General features: G+C 39.3%; 1 long non-coding RNA gene and 1 other non-coding gene across 3 annotated transcripts in view; one reads left to right on the top strand and one right to left on the bottom strand.

Annotated features, from left to right (window-relative positions):
- The window catches only part of LOC117203093 (uncharacterized), a 250,390-nt gene that overhangs the window by 4,206 nt on the left and 225,388 nt on the right, over nucleotides 1-20,796 (top strand). The gene's annotated exons all lie outside the window — the stretch shown is intronic.
- Nucleotides 15,062-15,168, bottom strand: LOC117203138 (U6 spliceosomal RNA). The gene has a single exon (XR_004485780.1). It is a non-coding gene; the product is annotated as a U6 spliceosomal RNA (small nuclear RNA).

The raw sequence follows: 20,796 nt of genomic DNA, 5'->3' as shown, positions 1-20,796 counted from the left end.
TTGTCTTGTTCCTGATCTTAGAGGAAATGCTTTCACTTTTTCACTATTGAGAATGATGTTTGCTGCGGGCTTGTTGTACATGGCCTTTATTATGTTGAGGTAGGTTCCCTCTGTGTCCACTTTCTGGAGAGTTTTTGTTATAAATGGGTGTTGAATTTTGTGAAAAGCTTTTTCTGCATCTATTGAGATGATCTTATGGTTTTTATTCTTCAGTTTGTTAATATGGTATATCACATTGATTGATTTGCGTATATTGAAGAATCCTTGAATCCCTGGATAAATCCCACTTGATCCTGGTGTATGATCCTTTTAATGTGTTGTTGGATTCCGTTTGGTAGTATTTTCTTGAGGATTTTTGCATCTATATTCATCAGTGATATTGGTCTGTAATTTTCTTTTTTTGTACTATCTTCGTCTGGGTTGGTATCAGGGTGATGGTGGCCTCACAGAATGAGTTTGGGAGTGTTCCTTCCTCTGCAAGTTTTTGGAAGAGTTTGAGAAGGATGGGTGTTAGCTCTTCTCTAAATGTTTGATAGAATTCACCTGTGAAGCCATCTGGTCCTGGACTCTTGTTTGTTGGAAGATTTTTAATCACAGTTTCAATTTCGTTACTTGTGATTGTTCTGTTCATATTTTCTATTTCTTCCTGGTTCAGTCTTGGAAGATTATACCTTTCTAAGAATTTTTCTATTTCTTCCAGGTTGTCCATTTTATTGGCATAGAGTTGCTTCTAGTAGTCACTTAGGATGCTTTGTATTTCTGCGGTGTCTGTTGTAACTTCTATTTCATTTCTAATTTTATTGATTTGAGTCCTCTCCCTCATTTTCTTGGTGAGTCTGGCTAATGGTTTATCAATTTTGTTTATCTTCTCCAAGAGCCAACTCTTAGTTTTATTGATCTTTGCTGTTGTTTTCTTTGTTTCTATTTCATTTATTTCTGCTCTGATCTTTATGATTTCTTTCCTTCTACTAACTTTGGGTTTTGTTTGTTCTTCTTTCTCTAGTTCCTTTAGGCGTAAGTTTAGATTGTTTATTTGAAATTTTTCTTATTTCTTGAGGTAGGCTTGTATAGCTATAAACTTCCCTCTTAGAACTGCTTTTGCTGCATCCCATAGGTTTTGGATTGTCGTGTTTTCATTGTCATTTGTCTCTAGGTATTTTTTGATTTCTTCAGTGATCTCTTGGTTATTTAGTAACGTGTTGCTTAGCCTCCATGTGTTTGTGTGTTTTACTTTTTTTCCCTATAATTAATTTCTAATCTCATAGCGTTGTGGTCAGAAAAGATGCTTGATATGATTTCAGTTTTCTTAAATTTACTGAGGCTTGATTTGTGGCCCAAGATGTGATCTATCCTAGAGAATGTTCCGTGCGCACTTGAGAAGAAACCGTAATCTGCTCTTTTTGGATGGAATGTCCTATAATTATCAATTAAATCTGTCTGGTCTATTGTGTCATTTAAAGCTTCTGTTTCCTTATTTATTTTTATTTTGGATGAGCTGTCCATTGGTGTAAGTGAGTTGTTAACGTCCCCCACTATTATTGTACTACTGTCGATTTCCTCTTTTATAGCTGTTAGCAGGTGCCTTATGTATTGAGGTGCTCCTATGTTGGGTACATATATATTTATAATTGTTATATCTTCTTCTTAGATTGATCCCTTGTTCATTATGTAGTGTCCTTCCTTGTCTCTTGTAACATTCTTTATATTAAAGTCTATTTTATCTGATATGAGTGTTGCTTTCTTTTGATTTGCATGTGCATGGAATATCTTTTTCCATCCCCTCACTTTCAGTCTGTATGTAGGTCTCAAGTGGGTCTCTTGTAGACAGCATATATATGGGTCTTGTTTTTGTATCCATTCAGCAAGCCTGTGTCTTTTGGTTGGAGCATTTAATCCAATCACGTTTAGGGTAATTATCGATATGTATGTTCCTGTGACCATTTTCTTAATCGTTTTGGGTTTCTTTTTGTAGGTCCTTTTCTTCTCTTGTGTTTCCCACTTAGAGAAGTTCCTTTAGCATTTGTTGTACAGCTGGTTTGGTAGTGCTGAATTCTCTTAGCTTTTAATTGTCTGTAAAGCTTTTGATTTCTCCATTTAATCTGAATAAGATCCTTGCTGGGTAGATTAATCTTGGTTATAGGTTCTTCCCTTTCATCACTCTAAGTATATCGTGCCACTCCCTTCTGGCTTGTAGAGTTTCTGCTGAGAAATCAGCTGTTAACCTTATGGGAGTTCCCTTGTATGTTATTTGTCGTTTTTCACTTGCTGCTTTCAATAATTTTTCTTTTTCTTTAATTTTTGCCAATTTGATTACTATGTGTCTTGGCATGTTTCTCCTTGGGTTTATCCTGTATGGGACTCTCTGTGCTTCCTGGACTTGGGTGGCTATTTCCTTTCCCATGTTAGGGTAGTTTTTGACTATAATCTCTTCAAATATTTTCACTGGTCCTTTCTCTCTCTCTCTTCTCCTTCTGTGACCGCTATAATTCGAATGTTGTTGTGTTTAATGTTGTCCCAGAGGTCTCTTAGGCTGTCTTCATTTCTTTTCATTGTTTTTTCTTTATTCTGTTCTGCAGCAGTGAATTCCACCAGTCTGTCTTCCAGGTCACGTATCTGTTCTTCTGCCTCAGTTATTCTGCTATCGATTCCTTCTAGTGTAGTTTTCATTTCAGTTATTGTATTGTTCATCTCTGTTTGTTTGTTCTTTAATTCTTCTAGGTCTTTGTTAAACATTTCTTGCATCTTCTCGATCTTTGCCTCCATTCTTTTTCTGAGGTCCTGGATCATCTTCACTATCATTATTCTGAATTCTTTTTCTGGAAGGTTGCCTGTCTCCACATCATGTAGTTGTTTTTCTGGGGTTTCTTCTTGTTCCTTCATCTGGTACATAGCCCTCTGCCTTTTCATCTTGTCTGTCTTTCTGTGAATGTGGTTTTTGTTCCACAGGCTGCTGGATTGTCGTTCTTCTTGCTTCTGCTGTCTGCCTTCTGGTGGATAAGGCTGTCTAAGAGGCTTGTGTAAGTTTCCTGATGGGAGGGACTGGTGGTGGGTAGAGCTGACTGTTGCTCTGGTGGGCAGAGCTCAGTAAAACTTTAATCCAGTTGACTGTTGATTGGTGGGGCTGGGTTCCCTCCCTGTTGGTTGTTTGGCCTGAGGCAACCCAACACTGGAGCCTACCTGGGCTCTTTGGTGGGGCTAATGACAGACTCTGGGAGGGCTCATGCCAAGGAGTACTTCCCAGAACTTCTGCTGCCAGTGTCCTTGTCCCCACGGTGAGCCATAGCCGCCTCCCGCCTCTGCAGGAGACCCTCCAACACTAGCAGATAGGTCTGGTTCAGTCTACCCTGGGGTCACTGCTCCTTCCCCTGGGTCCCGATGCACACACTACTTTGTGTGTGCCCTCCAAGAGTGGAGTCTCTGTTTTCCCCAGTCCTGTCGAAGTCCTGTAATCAAATCCCACTAGTCTTCAAAGTCTGATTCTCTAGGAATTCCTCCTTCCGTTGCCGGACCCCCAGGTTGGGAAGCCTGACATGCGGCTCAGAACCTTCACTCCAGTGGGTGGACTTCTGTGTTATAAGTGTTCTCCAGTTTGTGAGTCTCCCACCCAGCAGTTATGGGATTTGATTTTCCTGTGATTGCACCCCTCCTACCATCTCATTGTGGCTTCTCCTTTGTCTTTGGATGTGGGGTATTTTTTTGGTGCGTTCCAGTGTCCTCCTGTCAATGATTGTCCAGCAGCTAGTTGTGATTCTGGTGTTCTCACAAGAGGGAGTGAGAGCACGTCCTTCTACTGCACCATCTTGGTTCCTCTACCGAGCTGTCACCATTTAATTTGTTCAGTTCCTTTCTTTATGGGGACCAATTTTAGTGTCTTGCTGGTTTTAATACCTTGTTACCAATAATCCCCATTTTCTGAAAGTCTGGAAAACTGGAGCTTTTTGATCTTTCATTCATTGAAAATGTGGATAAGAAATTTTCCAAAACTATTTTGGAAAAATATAGCCCAAATTTAGAAGGCTCATTTATAAAGAGTTCAATACCATTATAGGGCACTTAGATTCATTTACAAATTATTTCTTCAAAGGCTCAGATATCTCTAATCCTACTATGGCAGCCAGCAAGGAGAAAAACACATACTGCTTTGTATTCAAAATCAGGTTGTTTCACACAAAATGTGTAGTTCAGTTATTCTAACTATGTATATGTTATAATATTTATAAATTTTTATAGCTACTGCTACTATTTGACAACTTGAGTGCAAAGATAAATTATGTTGCAGCACACCCAATGCCAAGCACATTTCTACTCCATAAATTTCTTTAGAAAGAACATGGTTGTACCATGGCACTATGCTCCATCAAAATTTGTATTTATATTGTTATGCAAGGATAACTTTAGTTGGAACATTTTAAACACTGAATTTACAGTAACACTGATTCATTTAACTGAGTTTATAATGGCATCTCGCTCTAGGAATGTCAAATGTTTTACTTTCAACAGGATGAAATTCCAAATACTTTACTTTGGTACCATGACATTTAAAAAATTGAATCATTATTGAAAAATAATCATTTTCCAATATGCAGTGTCTGATTACACTGATGTAAAAGTGGCATCATTTAATTGTGTTTCTGCGTTGGAGCCAGTGCATTAACAGCTACAATTTTGGTATGTGCACAAGAAAAATGGAATAAAGTTAATGTTATAAATTAATTAATATTTAGAATAAAATGAATTTAGAGAAACAGTTATTTGATCTAAATGCAAAGTCTTGCTTTGCCGCATGCTTTCCAAAACTGTATGTGTTAGGTCATTGTCTTCAGGCACAATCTTTGGAAGCTGGTGTTGATGCTTCAGCATTTTTGTGTCTTCTGAATTTTGTGGAATCAGTGGTATTATATGGTCCCCATGGTAGGTCGTCAGTGTTGATAAACATTTTGAAATTTATAGGTTTGTCATCAACTTTCTCATGAATGGAGTATTTGTTGATTAAACAGTCCCTTTCATTTTTTTGAGCCCATTAATGTGAAAATATTTGTTGCCAATTTTAAAAGTGTTACCAAATAAATACAGAATAGTTGTAGATTTATGCAGCATACCACTGTAGCAGGAGCAGTTATATTGCTTTCTGTTTTCTATGGGACAGAGGACTACTCAGTCTTTATTTTCCATAAATATTTCACATATACCTAGACTTGTTTTCCACAGACTGCACGAATGGTGGCCTGCTGATAGCAGGCATCTCTCAAATTAAGACGGTGTTCTCCCCACAACTGGCTAGTATCCCAGGGGCCAGCAGAGGCAGCAACACCAAATCTTCTTTCTCCATTTCCCAGATGGGAAGGAGCTGTTCCTAGCTGCTAGTTTCCTAACACACTTTCTTTGTTAAGTGAACACCCCATAAGCTGTCCTGAAAAGAGAGGTGTTGTGTTGCAGATTGAATTATCCAGAAGCAGCTGCTGAGAGGAAGTTTGGGGTTCAAGATGTTTATTTGGGAACAACACCCACGAAAGGAAGAGGGAAAAGCAAGACTGGGCAGAGGGAGCTGTCCAACTTCAATGCAGGCTTGACGATGCCTTGGCTAACCTGGCTGAGAGTTCTGGAATGAGTGTGGCCCATCAGAGGTGTCCCATATAGGGCCCAAGTGGCTGGATCTTTATACGCACACCTCACCTGGTCACCAAGTATGGGCTGTCCTGGAAGGGGATGACATTTGGTGGGGCCACTCTCTGCAGCTGAGGCACACCCTGAAGAAGCTGACAGCTAGAGGCCGTCTTGCTCACTGCACTGCCCACAGCTAGGCAGCACATCCTTCTTTGAAGAGCCATCTGGGCATCACTTAGTCCATCATGTGTTGTGGCTGAATAAGATTGGGAAAAGTGAGATAGGTTATCTCAGCATCCTTGGATTTAACCAGAGTGAGAACACACTATCTGTGTCTCATATACTACTAGGCAAGTCCATGGTAGGAAGTAAAAGCACCAAATGGTGATTGCCAGAGGCTGTGGCCTGCTGAGATGGAAATTGGGGTGCAGGAGTTTGTTAGGGAGTGCTCTTGGGACCATAGGCTCGGAAAAGACAGGAGGATTGGGCAGAAGGAGAAGCTGGCTTATGAGGCAGCCTCAACATGGGCCAACCCCATAGGGAGCTCTGAAGTTGGGTGAGGGGGCTGGACATTTGTACTTTCACATAAACCAGTCATTGGGCATGGGTACCCTGGGAAGGGAGTGTGGCCTCATGGGGCTTTCTGCCAGAAGCCCCTCCTGGCAGTTAGGGAATAGTCTTTCAGTTCTGATGGGAGCTCTGAGAGTCACATCACAGCATCGCACTGGAAGCCTACTGAGCCCATCCTGGCTAACTTTAATGCAAATAATAATAATAGTGCTAATAATAATACTTTGTTTAAAAAATCCGGAACTGGTGCTGAAAAAGATAAACCTGACACACAGATATAAACTAAGACTGTCTCTAAGCAAATTTTTAAAAAAGTCACCCTATATCTAATGAAGTTAAAGGAATGATTTCTAGGAAGAAAGAGCAACTTACATTTAGCCGCCTTGAAGGTAAGCTGCTGATCCAGAAATCTTTTGAGCTGACTTACTTGAATTTTCACTCAAGGGCAAAAGGATTTAAGTTGATTCTTTAATCCATTTTGTTTAGAGTGTAGTACGGCAGTGCTTTTTTATTTTGCAGTGTCTTCTTTCATTTTCAACAGTCCCTATTTAATCGTTGTGTCTGCTGCCCCGTCCTGATCACTCTGCAGACCCCACTGCCATCCAGGGTCATCTGGCTACAGGTTCCAGCGTGCCCAGTGCCTGATGATTTGGCCCCCACTCTATGCATGGCCTTGCTCTCTCTTAGGCTGTGAGCAGAGGATTTTTCACAACAATCGTAAAACATCAAAACTCATCCCCACCAATCCTTACAAAGAGCCCAGGGAGCCCAAGCTGTTTCAAATGAGATGCTTCTGCCAAAAGAGCACGGGGAGAGCGACCCTGGCTACCAGAGGGAGGCTGGCGCATTTCATTTCATTATGAACTCAAACCAGGGTCTAGAGGAGGTTAAAATACCTTTATTTAGCTCTCAGTCATTATCATGCCTGGCACACGGTGCTCTAGAATTGTGAGGGAGGAAGACAGAGCAGAGGAACTCTGAATGTGACACCAGGAGGCTGCCTTCGGTCCCTTTCAGCCCCTGATGTTCTGATTCTCCGTGGATCAGGTCTTAACTCATCTTATTCCCATTGCCTAGAAAAGTGTTGGGTTCACAGTGCATGCTCAGAAGTGTGTGCTTTTGTTTTTTGGGTTCCCCCTGGATGGAACTTGTGGAAAGAAAGAATAAAATAGGTATGGAACAAAGTTAAGGAATTATAAAAGTTTCCATCTCATGCTGCACGTGTCTCTACCCCCCACCACCCAAAGCACAATACCCTGATTCTGACATTGTACCTTGCAATCCAGTGAAAAGTTCTTAAATCTCCCAACATCATATATCTACCCTAAGGAGATACTCTATTTAGACATGTTTCAACATATCCTCACCCTCAGGCCAAACTTTGTGTCCAGGAGAATAGAGTCCTGTGAGTAGTCAGACCTAAATATTGCTTTTTCACCATTCTCTCTTATTATCCTACTAGCTATATGTTAAACCTTTTTTTCTAGTCTTTGTTTCTTACTCCCTCCTGCAGATTGTATATTCCTTTCTATTTGTGCTGTATTTTGTATAATTTCCTCAAATGTATTTGGAGTTAACTAATTTTGTCTTGAGCTGATTCTTCTATAACCTATTCAGTGAATTTAAAAAATTTAATGAATAATTTCTTGGTTATAAAATCATTTATTAAGATGTAGATGTGTCCCTAAACTTTTTTACTGTGCTAAAAAAACACATAACATGAAATCTACCCTCTTAGCAAATTTTTAAGTGTACAGCACAGTACTCCTAGTTTTATGTGCAATATTATACAGTAGATCTCTAGAACTTTTTCATCTTTTATCAACTTTTTCATAGACTGAAACTCTATACCCATTGAACAATAACTCCTCATTTCTTCCCCTGCCCCCAACCACTGGCAACCACCATTCTACTTACTGCTCCCACGAGTTTGACTCCTTTAGACACCTCATATGATTGGAATCATGCAGTATTTGCCCTTCTTGTTGACTTGCTTATTGCACTTAGCATTGCGTCCTCAAAGTTCATTCATGCTGTAGTAAATGATGATAGGATTTCTTTCTTTTTAAAGGCCGAATAGTACTCTACTGCATGTATATACCATATTTTCTTTATTCTTTCATTTGTCCATGGACATGTAGGTTGTTTCCACCTCTTGGCTATTGTGAATAATGCTGCTGTGAACATGGGAGTGCAGATGCTTCTTTGAGATCCCACTTTCATTTTTTTTTTCGATGAATATCCTGAAGTGCGATCGCTTGATCATATGATAGTTCTATTTTTAATTTTTTGAGGAACTTCCACTCTGTTTTCCGTAGTGGCTGCACCAATTTACATTTCCTCCAACAGTGCACAAGTTTCCAGTTTCTCCACATCCTCACCAATGCTTGTTAACTTTTTGTTGTTTTGTTTTGTTTTTTGAGAATGGCCATCCAAACAGATGTGAGGTGATATTGCATTGTTCTTTTGATTTGCATTTCCCTGATGATTAATGATGAGAATCTTTTCATGTACCTATTGAGTACATGTATGTCTTCTTTGGAGAAATGTCTATTCAAGTCCTTTGCCCATTAAAAAAAAAGACATTTTTTTTTGCTCTTGAGTTGTAGGAGTTCTTATATATTTTGGATATTAACTCCTTATCAGATATATAGTATACAAATATTTTCTCTCATTCTGTGGATTGTTTTTTTGCTCTGTTGATAGTTTCCTTTGCTGCACAAAAGCTTTTTAGTTATGTAGTCCCACTTGTCTGTTTTTCCTTTTGTTATCATGTCCAAGAAATCATTGCTGACCCCAATGTTGTGAAGCTTTCCCTGTGTTTTATTCTAGGAGTTTTATAGTTTCATCTCTTGCATTTAAATATTTCATCTATTTTGAATTTATTTTTTGTATATGGTGTAGAATAAGGGTCCAATATCATTCTTTTGTCTGTGGATATCCAGTTTTCCAGGCATATTTGTTGAAGAGACTATCCTTTCCCCATAGTCTTGGCACCCTTATCAAAGATCATTTGACCATAGATGTGTAGGTCTACTTCTAAGCTGTTTTGTTCCATTGGTTTATATGTCTGTCTTTATGCCAGAACCATACTGCTTTAATTACTGCAGCTTTGTAATATGTTTTTAAAAAATGTATTTTTAATTTTTTTATACAGCAGGTTCTTATTAGTTATCCATTTTATACATATTAGTGTATGTATGTTAATCCTAATCTCCCAGTTCATCACACCACCACCACCCTTCCCTGGCCACTTTCCCCCCTTGGTGTCCATACGTTTGTTCTCTACATCTGGGTCTCTATTTCTGCCCTGCAAACCGGTTCATCTGTATCATTTTTCTAGGTTCCACATATATGCATTAATATATGATATTTGTTTTTGTCTTTCTGACTTACTTCACTCTGTATGACAGTCTCTAGAATCATCCACGTCTCTACAAATGACCCAATATCATTCCTTTTTATGGCTGAATAATATTCCAGTATATATATGTACCACATCCTCTTTTTTTTTTTTGCGGTATGTGGGCCTTTTTTTTTTTTTTCTGCCGTACGCAGGCCTCTCACTGCCATGGCCTCTCCTGTTGCGGAGCACAGGCTCAGATGCGCAATCCCAGCATCCATGGCTGACGGACCCAGCCACTCCGCGGCATGTGGGATCTTCCTAGACTGGGGCACAAACCCATGTCCCCTGCATTGGCAGGCGGACTCTCAACCACTGTGCCACCAGGGAAGCCCCCACATCTTCTTTATCCATTTGTCTGTCGATGGGCATTTAGGTTGCTTCCATGTCCTGGCTAGTGTAAATAGTGCTGCAGTGAACATTGGGGTGCATGTGTCTTTTGAATTATGGTTTTCTGTGGGTATATGCCCAGTAGTGGGATTGCTGGGTCATATGGTAATTCTATTTTTAGTTTTTTAAGGAACCTCCATACTGTTCTCCAGAGTGGTTGTATCAATTTACATTTCCACCAACAGTGCAAGAGGGTTAACTTTTCTCCACACCCTCTCCAGCATTTGTTGTTTGTAGATTTTCTGATGATGCCTATTCTGACTGGTGTGAGGTGATACCTCATTGTAGTTTTGATTGGCATTTCTCTAATAATTAGTGATGTGGAGCAGCTTTTCATGAGCTTCTTGGCCATCTGTATGTCTTCTTTGGAGAAATGTCTATTTACGTCTTCTGCCCATTTTTGGATTGGGTTTTTTTTTTTTTGATATTGAGCTGCATGAGCTGTTTATATATTTTGGAGATTAATCCTTTGTCCACTAATTTGTTTGCAAATATTTTCTCCCATTCTGAGGGTTGTCTTTTGGTCTTGATTGTAGTTTCCTTTGCTTTGCAAAAGCTTTTAAGTTTCATTAGGTCCCATTTGTTTATTTTTGTTTTTATTTCCATGACTCTAGGAGGTGGATCAAAAAAGATCTTGCTGTGATTTATGTCAAAGAGTATTCTTCCTATGTTTTCCTCTAAGAGTTTTATAGTATCCAGTCTTACATTTAGGTCTCTAATCTATTTTGAGTTTATTTTTGTTTATGGTGTTAGGGAGTGTTCTAATTTCATTCTTTTACATGTAGCTGTCCAGTTTTCCCAGCACCACTTATTGAAGAGACTGTCTTTTCTCCATTGTATATCCTTGCCTCCTTTGTCATACATTAGTTGACCATAGGTGCGTGGATTTATCTCTGGGCTTTCTATCCTGTTCCATTGATCTATATTTCTGTTTTTGTGCCAGTACCATACTGTCTTGATTACTGTAGCTTTGTAGTATAGTCTGAAGTCTGGGAGCCTGATTCCTCCAGCTTTGTTTTTTTCCCTCAAGACTTCTTTGGTTATTCGGGGTCTTTGTGTGTTTCCATACAAATTGTGAAATTTTTTGTTCTAGGTCTGTGAAAAATGCCATTGGTAATTTGATAGGGATTGCACTGAATCTGTAGATTGCTTTGGGTAGTATAGTCATTTTCACAATGTTGATTCTTCCAATCCAAGAACATGGTATATCTCTCCATCTGTTGGTATCATCTTTAATTTCTTTCATCAGTGTCTTATAGTTTTCTGCATACAGGTCTTCTGTCTCCGTAGGTAGGTTAATTCCTAGGTATTTTATTCTTTTTGTTGCAGTGGTAAATGGGAGTGTTTCCTAATTTCTCTTTCAGATTTTTCATCATTAGTGTATAGGATGCAAGAGATTTCTGTGCATTCATTTTGTATCCTGCAACTTTACCACATTCATTGATTAGCTCTAGTAGTTTTCTGGTGGCATCTTTAGGATTCTCTATGTATAGTATCATGTCATCTGCAAACAGTGACAGTTTTACTTCTTCTATTCTAATTTGTATTCCTTTTATTTCTTTTTCTTCTCTGATTGCCATGGCCAGGATTTCCAAAACTATGTTGAATAATAGTGGTGAGAGTGGACATCCTTGTCTTGTTCCTGATCTTAGAGGAAATGCTTTCACTTTTTCACCATTGAGAATGATGTTTGCTGTGGGTTTGTCTTATATGGCCTATATTATGTTGAGGTAGGATCCCTCTATGTCCACCTTCTGTAGAGTTTTTATCATAAATGGGTTTTCAATTTTGTCAAAAGCTTTTTCTGCATCTGTTGAGATGATCATTTGGTTTTTATTCTTCAATTTGTTAATATGGTATATCACATTGATTGATTTGCGTATATTGAAGAATCCTTGTATCCCTGGATAAATCCCACTTGAACATGGTGTATGATCCTTTTAATGTGTTGTTGAATTCTGTTTGCTGATATTTTGTTAAATGTTTTTGCATCTATATTCATCAGTGATATTGGTCTGTAATTTTTTTTTTTGGTGGTATCTTGGTCTGGTTTTGGTATCAGGATGATGGTGGCCTCATAGAATGAGTTTGGGAATGTTCCTTCCTCTGCAAGTTTTTGGAAGAGTTTGAGAAGGATGAGTGTTAACTCTTCTCCAAATGTTTGATAGAATTCACCTGTGAAGCCATCTGGTCCTGGACTTTTGTTTGTTGGAAGATTTTTAATCATAATTTCAATTTCATTACTTGTGATTGTTCTGTTCATATTTTCTATTTCTTCCTGGTTCAGTCTTGGAAGGTTATACCTTTCTAAGAATTTGTCCATTTCTTCCAAGTTGTCCATTTTATTGGCATAGAGTTGCTTCTAGTAGTCTCTTAGGATGCTTTGTATTTCTGTGGTGTCTGTTGTAACTTCTCCTTTTTCATTTCTAATTTTCTTGATTTGAGTCCTCTCCCTGTTTTCCTTGAAGAGTCTGGCTAATCGTTTATCAATTTTGTTTATCTTCTCAAAGAACCAGCTTTTAGTTTTATTTATCTTTGCTATTGTTTTCTTTGCTTCTGTTTCATTTATTTGTGCTCTGATCTTTATGATTTCTTTCCTTCTACTAACTTTGGGTTTTGTTTGTTCTTCTTTCTCTAGTTCCTTTAGCTGTAAGCTTAGATTGTTTATTTGAAATTTTTCTTATTTCTTGAGGTAGGCTTGTATTGCTATAAACTTCCCTCCTAGAACTGCTTTTGCTGCATCCCATACGTTTTGGATCATCGTGTTTTCATTGTCATTTGTCTCTAGGTATTTTTTGATTTCCTCAGTGATCTCTTGGTTATTTAATAATGTATTATTTAGCCTCCATGTCTTTGTATTTTTTACAGATTTTTTCCTGTAATTGATACCTAGTCTCAAAGTGTTGTGGTCGGAAAAGATACTTGATACGATTTCAGTTTTCTTAAATTTCCCAAGGCTTGTTTTGTGACCGAAGATATGATCTCTCCTGGAACATGTTCCATGAGCACTTGAGAAGAAAGTGTAGTCTGCTGTTTTTGGATGGAATGTCTTATAAACATCAATTAAATCTGTCTGGTCTATTGTGTCATTTAAAGCTTGTGTTTCCTTGTAAATTGTTTGGATGATCTGTCCATTGGTGTGAGGTGTTAAAATCCCCCACTATTATTGTGTTACTGTCAATTTCTTCTTTTATAGCTGTTAGCAGTTGCCTTATGTACTGAGGTGCTCTATGTTGGGTGCATATATATTCATAAATGTTGTATCTTCTTCTTGGATTGATCCCTTGATCATTATGTAGTGTCTGTCCTTGTCTCTTGTAACATTCTTTATGTTAAAGTCTACTTTATCTCATATGAGTATTGCTATTCCAGCTTTCTTTCGATTTCCATTTGCATGGAATATCTTTTTCCATCTCCCCACCTCACTTTCAGTCTGTATGTGTCCCTAGGTCTCAAGTGGGTCTGTTGTAGATAGCATATATATGGGTCTTGTTTTTGTATCCATTCAGGGAGCCTGTGTCTTTTGCTTGGAGCATTTAATCCATTCACATTTAATGTAATTATCGATATGTATGTTCCTGTTACCATTTTCCTAATTGTTTTAGGTTTGTTTTTGTAGGTCCTTTTCTTCTGTTGTGTTTCCCACTTAGAGAAGTTCCTTTAGCATTTGTTGTAGATCTGGTTTGGTGGTCCTGAATTCTCTTAGCTTTTGCTTGTCTGTAAAGCTTTTGATTTCTCTGTCAAATCTGAATGAGATCCTTGCTGGGTAGAGTAATCTTGGTTGTAGGTTCTTCCCTTTCATCACTCTAAGTATATCGTGCCACTCCCTTCTGGCTTGTAGAGTTTCTGCTGAGAAATCAGCTGTTAACCTTATGGGAGTTCCCTCATATGTGATTTGTCCTTTTTCCCTTGTTGCTTTCAATAATTTTTCTTTGTCTTTAATTTTTGTCAATTTGATTACTGTGTGTCTCCGCATGTTTCTCCTTGGGTTTATCCTGCCTGGGACTCTCTGCACTTCCTGGAGTTGGGTGGCTATTTCCTTTGCCATGTTAGGGAAGTTTTCAACTATAATCTCTTTAAATATTTTCTCGGGTCCTTTCTCTGTCTCTTCTCCTCTGGCACCCCTATAATGTGAATGTTGTCACATTTAATGTTGTCCCAAAGGTCTCTTAGGCTGTCTTCATTTCTTTTGATTCTTTTTTCTTTACTCAGTTCTGTGGCGGTGAATTCCACCATTCTGTCTTCCAGTTCACTTATCCATTCTTCTGCCTCAATTATTCTGCTATTGATTCCTTCAAGTGTATTATTATTATTTTTTTTTGCGGTACACGGGCCTCTCACTGCTGTGGCCTCTCCCGCTGTGGAGCACAGGCTCTGGATGCACAGGCTCAGCGGCCATGGCTCACGGGCCCAGCCACTCCACGGCATGTGGGATCTTCCCGCACTGGGGCACGAACCCGTGTCCCCTGCATTGGCAGGTGGACTCCCAAGCACTGCGCCACCAGGGAAGCCCTGCTTCAAGTGTATTTTTCATTTCAGTTATTGTATTGTTCATTTCTGTTTGTTTGTTCTTTAATTCTTCTAGGTGTTTGTTCTTTAATTCTTCTATGTCTTTGTTAAACATTTCTTGCATCTTCTTGATCTTTGCCTCCATTCTTTTCCCGAGGTCCTGGATCATCTTCACTATCATTATTCTGATTTCTTTTTCTGGAAGGTTGCCTATCTCCACTTCATTTAGTTGTTTTTCTGGGGTTTTATCTCGTTCCTTCATCTGGTACATAGCCCTCTGCCTTTTCATCTTGTCTATCTTTCTGTGAATGTTGAGATTAGTCTCTGATTTGAGGAAGATCAGTCTGGCTGGTTGCTGTGAGGAAGATGAGAGAAGAGTAAGAGTTGAAGCAGGAGGTCACGGAGGCAATGCAGAAGGTGATGGGCTGTGGGTGGGTGGACCTGTTAGTGTCGGAGGGTCACCTGTGAAGGCAGGGGGGTTGCTGTGGCTCACTGTGAGGTCTGAGACACTGGCGGTGTAGGCTCTGGCAACTGATCATTGTCGTGGGCCCTCTAGGATGCTGCTGTCTTCTCGCTAAGGCCTGGAAAAACATGGAACGCTTCACAAATTTGTGTGTCATCCTTGCACAGGGGCCATGCTAATCTTCTCTGTATCATTCCAATTTTAGAATATGTGCTGCCATAGCGAGCACTGTAATATGTTTTGAAGTCAGGAAGTGTGAGACCTCCGTCTTTGTGCTTCTTTCTTAAGATTGTTATGGAATAAGTAAATTTTTTAATGTTTAAAGCAGTATGTGTTTGGTTTTTGTTTTCAACTTGTCTCTTCTTTTTCCTAGTGCCAGCTCTTTGATTTTAGTTTCCATTCTTATTTTATAATCTCTTTCAGATTTTGTCAACTACTCTACAATGTGTGGTATTAAGTCTATTAATGGTTGTGTCTGCTCTTCTCCTTCAAATGGTTTTATTTCTTGTGTGGTTTGTAATTTTTTATTGTGAACACTTGTTAAACTGGGGTTGTTTTCCCCATGTAAGTCAAGCACTCCCTTGTGGCTCAATTTTGCATTCACTTTTGCTTGGGATTCAGGGGTTCAGCAGTAGTAGAGACATTTTTATAATATCCTCTTGGCTTGAGTTTATTACACTCCCTATGCATTGTAACTTCTGATGCCGTTTCTCGTGTGGGGTTTCAATTTCACGAAAGATTTTATTTGTTTTCCATTTAAATTCCCAGCAATTTGTAAGCTTCCTTTCCTCTTCCCTGAGCTGATGGGTAGAGCTCTTCTAGTCCTCTTTATCCAGACAGGGAAATTCTTTCAGGAACTTTGCTCTGTGCAGGAATTTTTTCCTACCTCACACTGCCCCTGGGCCATATCTCCTTTTCCTACCTTCAGGGTAGAACACACCCCTCCTACGACCCCACTCCCACCGCCATCTGACTCTGTTCCCAGCCCTAGCATCCAGGGCTGATATCCATACCCATGCCGCCTTGGGCTTCTCTCTCAACAGTTATTAGAATTACCACTCAGTGTTTGAGTTCTTTTTTCATCTTGGTTTCTTAAGGCTTTTCTCTTCCTTGCTCTCCTTTTCTTTCCTTCCTTCTTCTGAGTTGATTATGTATTCTCTATTATTGCTCTGTGCTTTTACACAGCATTTCTGTGTGTTTTCAGTTGGATCAATAGTATCTGTGTGTGGAAGTGATGGTAATGGAAGGAAGCAACTGAATTCAGCTCATGTTGTCTGAGGATCTTGAGTGATCTTCTAAAAATAAAATATATCTTGTCATCCCCAGGTTAAAGCCTGCTGATGACTTGCTATTGCACTTGGGTAGGTAAACTCCAAGTCCTTATTTTGGCTTAAAGTGTCCCATATGAGTTGACTCCTATCTCCCTTTGCAACCAGAGGTTATGGTACTTCCCCCCTCATTCAAAGCAGCCTTCTTTCTTTCCTTAGAGTTGTTGCTTCTGCCTGGAATGGACGTCTCCATCCAGATGTCCAGATGACAGAATTTTCACCTTCTTAAAGAGGCTTTCCCTGGGACTTCCCTGGTGGTCCAGTGGTTAAGAATCCACCCTCCAGTGCAAGGGACACGGGTTCAATCCTGTGTGGAACTAAGATCCCACATGCCATGGGGCAACTAAGCCTGTGCGCCGCAACTAGAGAGCCTGTGAGCCACAACTAGATAGCCCACACACCACAACTACAGAGCCCATGCGCTCTGCAGCCCACATGCTACAACTAGACAGAAGCCTGTGCACCGCAACAAAGAGCCCGCACGCTGCGATGAAGATCCCGTGTGCCACAACTAAGACCCGATGCAGCCAAAAATAAATAAATATTTTTTAAAAAGGCTTTCCCTGACTACCCTACCAAAAGTACAACCCCACTCCTTCCTCTAATATCACCCCGATTCATAGTCTTCGTGACACTTATCACTATGTTAATTAATGTTAAGTTTTTACTTGTTCATTATTCATTTTGGAGGCCAGTTGGACAGCAGTTGCTGATGGAGAAGCAAAGAAATAATCAAGGATGAATCCTAGATCTGGGGCTTGAGCAAGTGAGCAGATGCTTCTGAGAGAAATAGGTATAGGATGGAAATCAAGAGTTGTTTTTAAAAGGCTCATGTTTGAGATTTCTATTCCTCATCCTAATGGATACATCAAGTGGGAAGTTGCATATAAAAGTCTGGAAGTCAAGTGAAAATCAGGGATGGAGATTTGAGATTTGAGATTTGGGCATCATCAGCATACAGATAATATTTAAAATCATATGACAGTAGTGCCCAGGGAAAGAGTGAAGAGTCATTAGAAAAGAGCAGGTAATACATCTTTTAAAGCAATCACCAGTGTGGCATAGTTAGAGCTGCAAGGTAATTCCATTGAACAAATATGCACAAAACAAGGGAGGGCCTTTTGATGAAGAAATTGAGCAGCATGTTCCAAACTTTATTTAATTAGCTTACCTCTTACTCTTGTCAGTGGGAAGTTTGGTGCATGGAAACTCCAGTGATGGTCACTGTAGATTTCCAAAGGAGGAGAAATAAACTTTCTTGACTCTGTCTCCAACAGAACTTGACCAAATGTAACAAGGATTTCATGAATATTGATTCGTTCCTTCTTTTCCATAGGAATTGGTGTGGGATATTCTGACAGAGATGACACATTGTTTTTGTCCAACACAAACAGTTATGTTAGAAATCTCTGGGAAGCTTTATTTTGGCAGTATCCCTGAAGGCTAGAGAATGGACCAGAAGAGAATTTTCTTCTCTCCTTATTTTGGGGAGACTAAATTATACAGTTAAGCAAGTTATTTGGACTTCAGAGGAGCAGAGTAGTGCTAAATTTCTTCAGACAATTTAGTTCAAGGTGGGAATTATGCTCTGTTGTTTTGATATATGTGATAAGGTTGAAAAATTGTCAACTGTGGTCCTGGTAATAGAATGAACAGGCTCTCTTTCTGCTCTGAATTCCTTGAGCTACAGATCAAATCTTGCTTTTAAATCTAACTTACTTACTGCTCTCATTGTCTTCTAGACTTATTTAGGCTATAAAGGTTTGCTTAGAGATATGGATTGTTTATGCTTATGGTATGGCTGCAACTTGCAGTATATCCATGCCTTTGCTTTATGATTTCAGTCAAAACAAAATTAAAGAATCATAATCACCCGTGTTCAGGAAGTAATGAGGAATATTTTAAAGTTCATGTTTTCATAGATCTTTTGTCAAGAATAGGACTGAAGTTCCAAATGAGATGCATTTTCTATAATGCATGTGGTGGCCCGTCCTGAAATAGCTATTGTTTTTGTCATTCTGATTTGTTGGGAAGACAGTTGAATATTAAACAATAAAAAATAAGTTTTTGTACATGACATTTCATTTTTGGATAACCAGCAACCAAAATTCTCAGGCATTGATTGGGGTTAGTATATTCATCTCCACAGGTGTCCAGAAATGAAATGAAATGTCACCTAAAGCAGTAGACACACTTCATTACTATTATACCCCAAATTTCCTCCAGTAAAATATTTTATTAAAATTAAATGAAAAACCAAAAGCTGAACAATGATTGTTCCAGCAGCTTTAATGGGTTTTAGGATGGAGCACACCCCCTGCAATTCTACAGTGGATATTTTATTATGCACAAGACAGTTATTCAGAGAATATTATACTATTCTTTCCTCATGTTTTTGGCTGTGTATTGAATCAACTAAATTGCCACTTATAAATTTCTGCTTAAAATCTCTGAGAAAATAGCTTTTGTTTCTATTTATAGGTGCGATATATACTTCCTGAAAATGTTTTCCCTCCTAATCATTCTCTCCTTTTTCATCATCTAGTTGTTCATTTAGCAAGTATTTATTTATGTGCTGTGTTCATTCTTAGGGATAATCAAAGCTCCTAGGCCCTTATGGAGCTTATAATTTAGCCAAGTAGTCACATGACAAAAAAACAACAGCGACAGAAACAGCTTGTTATACTTATTAAATGTTTACTATTTGCCAGATATTATTCTAGGTGAGGTCATGTATTAAATCACATAATCATTACTTTAAGATGTGGGAAAGTCCTATGAGATAGGTTCCATTTTTATCCCCATTTTATGGAAAAGGAAACACAGCTGCAGGGAAGTTTTAAGTAACTTACCCAATGTCACATGGCTAGAAGTGGCACTAACGATACAAGGTAATGAGATATAGGATGTTACGGATATTGTGAAGATCTGATATAGAGGCTCCTGACCTGGTGTCTTAGTCTGCTCAGGCTGCCATAACAAAATACCATAGGTTGGGTGTGGGTGTGAAACAACAGAGATTTATTTTCTCACAGTTCTGGAAGCTGGAAAGTCCAAGATCAAGCTTTGGCAGGGCTCAGTTTCTGATAAGGGCTTTCTTCTCTGGCTTGTAGATGGCTACCTTCTTCTTGTGTCCTCACATAGGAGAAAGAGAGCAAGCTTTCCAATACTCTTCTTTTAAGGGCACTAACCCCATCCTGAGGGCCCCCTCCTCATAACCTCATCTAAACCTAATTACCTCCCAAAGGCTCCAGCTCCAGATACTATCACATTGGAGGTTAGGGCTTCAACACATGAATTTTTGGGGGACATAATTCAGCCATAGTGCCAGGTTTTAGAAGTTTTCCAGGTCAAGGATTACAGACCCCTCTCCAGATGAGAAATAATGTTTAACAGCTATGAATAAGACTATTTAAAAAATATCTATCTTTGCTAGATCCCAAAAGAATTATAATGGGTTACTATGTGGATTAGCTTTTTAAGGCCTTTAAGCTTTGGTTTTTTCATCTATAATTTGGGAGGAGAGTTGTATACTTACATATCTACAGCATTTCTATATGTTAACAGTATATATTTCCATATATGAATATATATGTGAATGGTAAGGTGTGCATGCATGTGTGTGGGGTAGTCAGTGATCTTTTTTGGTATTTTCATATGTGAAGCACTTTTTTTTTAAAATAAATTTATTTATTCATTTATTTAGTTTTGGCTGTGTTGGGTCTTTGTTGCTACACCCAAGCTTTTTCTAGTTGTGGTGAGTGGGGGCTATGCTTTGTTGCGGTGTACGGGCTTCTCATTGCGGTGGCTTCTCTTGTTGCAGAGCATGGACTCTAGGTGTACAGGCTTCAGCAGTTGTGGCACGTGGGCTCAGTAGTTGTGGCTTGTGGGCTCTAGAGAGCAGGCTCAGTAGTTGTGGTGCACGGGCTTAGTTGCTCCACTGCATGTGGGATCTTCCCGGACCAGGGCTGGAACCCACGTCCCCAGCATTGGCAGGCGGATTCCTAACCCCTGCGCCACCAGGGAAGTCCTCATATGTGCAGCACTTTTTAAAGTGCTTTTTAAAGCACTTGGTAAAGTAAATGTGTTTTATCTCACCTGATCATCACAAGTGAGGTGTTATTTTTATTGTCATTTTTACATGTGTAGAAATCTAAGCTAAGAGATCAAGTTTCTTTGCTTTTCAAGGTCTTGCATGCAGTTGGTACGTGGCCAAGCCAAGGTAAGGTACAAGCCGCAGACTTCTGATTCTGGGTCAGCACTTTTCGTCTGTCCCACGGCTGCCTGGTGCTGGAGTACATTTTGCCTGACACCTGGGCTCTGAAAAAGATATTTATTCTCTCGTATGCTCAGCTGACATTTCATTTTGCTTCCTTGCCATCCATGACTACACCACAGTGTTCAGCGTGTCAGTACATTTTTGAAGTATTGATTTTCAGCTGGCCCCCATCTCAAAGACCCTACCACACACCCATTTCTATTTGCCTCACTTGAGCTCACCATATATTGTTACTAAGAGTTCCTGGTTT

The sequence above is a fragment of the Orcinus orca genome, chromosome 18, assembly GCF_937001465.1.
Source record: "Orcinus orca chromosome 18, mOrcOrc1.1, whole genome shotgun sequence".
Taxonomy (NCBI): Eukaryota; Metazoa; Chordata; class Mammalia; order Artiodactyla; family Delphinidae; genus Orcinus; species Orcinus orca.
Note: the sequence above shows the minus strand (reverse complement) of the source record. Positions and strands in the feature narration are given on the sequence as shown.